The sequence below is a fragment of the Chinchilla lanigera genome, unplaced genomic scaffold (genome assembly GCF_000276665.1).
Source record: "Chinchilla lanigera isolate Chin_1 unplaced genomic scaffold, ChiLan1.0 scaffold00013, whole genome shotgun sequence".
Taxonomy (NCBI): domain Eukaryota; kingdom Metazoa; phylum Chordata; class Mammalia; order Rodentia; family Chinchillidae; genus Chinchilla; species Chinchilla lanigera.
In genome coordinates this window covers 26,490,211-26,493,657 of record NW_004955414.1, presented here as the reverse complement: position 1 = coordinate 26,493,657, position 3,447 = coordinate 26,490,211, and the positions used below count along the sequence as shown (strand labels likewise).

The window sequence follows — 3,447 nt, the reverse complement described above, 5'->3', positions numbered from 1 at the left end:
AAAAAAAAAAAAAAAAAGAAAAGAAAAGAAGGAACATATCAAATTATTAAATAAATCTTATCAATCCTTTAAAATTCATTTCTAGTTTACAGAAATACATGCCAGGAATATAGCTCAGTGGTACACGCACCTGCTTGGCAAGTGCAAGGTCCTGAGTTTGATTCCCAGTCCTATAAACTAAAACAAAAACAAATCTACAGAAATACAAAGGCTAAAACAAAGGTGAGCATTCTGCACTCACTGGCCTAATTCCTCAGATGTAACAAAATGGGACTGTTTTAGAATAAATTATATTTTTAAAATGACTAAATATAATGCATGAACTGTGATTGAACCCTGATTCTCAAAAATCAATTTAAAAATTCATATTGGGGAAATTTGAATACAAACTTAAATTAGATGATACTAACAAATGACTATTTTCTTCAGTGTGAAAGCTGTATTATCATTATTTAGGCAAATGTTCTTATTCCCAGGAGATACATGCTGAATACTGAAGTGGTTAGGTGTAAAAAACCTAGTGTAATTTGGAGTGCTTCATATAGATTTTCTGCCAAAGTAACTACAACAAAACGTTAGCAATTGTTTAATCAAGATTAAGTGAATACAAGAATCATGGTTATGTTGTTTATATTTTTCCATATGCTTGAAGATTTCTGTAAAAAAAAAATAATAACAAAACAGTTGAAAAACAGCTTTAAAAACAACAGATGAAGGTCTACACCGACCCCAAGAGTGAATACTGGAATTGTCATGGTGAGAGTGCGGTGGTGTGAGAAAAAGTCCGCACAGGCTTCAGGCCTTCAGTGGCTGCGTGACAATGAGAGTCAGCTCAAAGAGATGCTCCGCCTGCGCCAGGTGAACCTGTCGGGAGGCAGCACCCAGGGACCACAGGGAACCCTACCAATGCCCAGAATCAGCCTACATTTGATGCCTGTGTTGATGAGTTGCTTTACTCATACCTATTGTCCTAGAGCAAGGGCATCTCACCAACAGCCATCCATGATCCAACAGAACTAATGCCAATCCATAGTTCAAGATCATTTTACCCTAGGAGATTCACCCTATTAGGAAAACCTAGTTTTCATCAGCTCAGAACACTCACCAATCCCATAGGAAAGATTGGGCCAAGCATGATGGAGCATGCCTATAATCTCAGCACTCGGGAGGCTCAGGCAGGAGGAGTGCTATGAGTTCAAGGCCAACCTGGGCTCCATAGCAAGACCTTGTTTCACAAACAACAAGGGGTGGGGGCGTGGTTCAGAGTGAAGGCCCTGGGCTCTGTCCCCAGGACCACACATGAAGGATGGGGACCTGATTAGTCCTCCTGTCCTCCAGTGCCTGGGCTAAATGGAACCATTTAGGTATTTCTCCTACAGTCAGGACTCACTAAAACCTACCAAGGTGACATAGAGAAACATTCAAACACCTTCCTAAAGGAAGCTGGCATAGAAATGGCCTGAAAAAACATGTCACTTCTCACCAAACACCCTTCAGTTCCCACAAATCTGGGATGACAGTAAATGAACCATGAGAGGAAGTAGAAACCACAGATACCATGGTCACTCGGAGGGGAAAATTGACAAGACAAGCCTCCGTGCAGAAAAGCTGCATTCCCAAGGTCTCAAGGCTCCTTTGCTTCCTGTTTTCTCAATATCTTTCTGTTCTCTGAAAATGTGACTAAATCCAGAAAACAAACTGTTAAGAATATTTCATCTATCCTCAGAGTCCTCCATGAGTATCATAATGTAGCCAAAAGATGTGTATAATTCCTACAGCAGGGATTTTATAATTCTGCTTGGAAAAAAAAAAATTTTAATTAAATGAGATTAATGAGTTGGAAATAGAATATACCACTTAATTATGTTAGTAACAATTCAGACATACATAAGCCAAAGGGTGGTGGCAATCAACAGCCAGTAGATACAGTAATGCTGTGTGCATGTGAACGTTGGAATCTCATTGGCCTGGTGCCCCAGCCAGCCAGTCAGTCCAGAATTACAGTCTCCCACGAAGTTCTCCCAAGAGCCTCTGGAAGTCCCTGAAGGGGACTTACATGCAAAGATGAATCAGCATGCCCTTCCCAGCTGGCCCGTAGCTCTGCATACTAGAGCTGCTAACACACCCTCCACCAGGCCTGAGAGTTGGGGCTCCTTTATACTGTCATGGAGCCTTCAGAACAAACCCCAGCCTCTATGCTGTGTCTGCTGAGCTGATTAGAGACTCTTTCTACAACACAACCACCAGCCCCTGATGCTCACCACTACCAAGCCCCAATCCCTCCCAAGGGGAAGAGGGGAATGGTACCCTTTGTCCTTCGCAGGTTTGCTTTGGACCCCAAAGCATTACAGGGTCTACTTGAGCATGTCATCTAGCTATGGCACCTGCCCCCCACCAAGGGTGCCCAGGGACCTTGGCAATGCACCTCTCTGGTGACCTGGCCTACTGCTGTCTCTGGCTCACCCTGCCAGCTAATTGAACCTTCAGTGACTTCTTCCTGAAGAAGCCGGACTGCTTTCCTGAAACATGGCTGCAGTCGGAACCCCAAGAGGATCAGCGAGACAGCACATGCCTGACCCCATTTCCAAGTGTGGTTTAAGCATTCTTCACAGTTCATTGGCTCCCGGGTAAGTCATCAGATGGAAATACTCAGGTGGGAGGAAGGGTGTTACCCAGCTCCACATCTCACAAGTTCACGTCTCACTCAGCCCCTGCCCAGATGCAATCTAAGATATAGATACATAATGTATTTTATTTCTTATTCAAGAAGGGAACTTCAAAATTGTAAACAGTACCCACATTAAAAAGGAAGTGTGTAAACCACTCAGTTCCCCGCCCCATTTACAATAGTTGCAGGGATAAAATGTTGTTTCTCTCTCCTACTTGAATTTCTAAGGACATTGCCGCTCAACTCTCTACGCAGACATGGATGATTCTTGAAGACGCTGCACTAAGTGAAATAAGCCAGTCACAAAAGGGCAAATACTAGGCTGGGGATGTAGCTCAGCAGCACAAGAGCCTGCTTGGCAAGCACAAGGTCCTGAGTTTGATTCCCCATATCAAAAAATAGGACAAATACTGTACCACTCCAAATAGATGAGGTACCCCGGAATGGTCCAACTCAGGTTGCCAGAGGCAAGGGAAGGGGGAGAATGGGAGGTGTTGCCTAATGGGTAGAGAGTTTCAGTTTTACAAAATAAAAAAGCTTTGGAGATGGATGGTGGTGATGGTTGTACTTTAGGCCCCCACATACCTAACCGTGCTTAACATGGTACATTTTGTTGTGTATGTTTTACTACAATAATAAACAAATAATAAATGTATGACCTCTTCAGGGAGTGGGAAGGAGATGGAACAGTAGCAGCAGAAGCAGAAGAGAGGTGAATAGAGGTAAGGGATTAATCCAGACTTGGAAAGCCAGATAGGGATTTGCCTGGGCTCCCATAA

General features: G+C 43.3%; 1 long non-coding RNA gene across 1 annotated transcript in view; it reads left to right on the top strand.

The window, feature by feature from the left end:
- LOC106147985 overlaps positions 1-3,218 on the top strand; it is a 3,942-nt gene extending 724 nt beyond the window's left edge. Inside the window, exons 2-3 of the long non-coding RNA XR_001233068.1 lie at positions 2,472-2,627; positions 2,897-3,218. This is a non-coding gene — a long non-coding RNA (uncharacterized LOC106147985). The remainder of the gene's footprint in view (positions 1-2,471; positions 2,628-2,896) is intronic.
- The last annotated feature ends 229 nt before the right edge of the window (positions 3,219-3,447 follow it).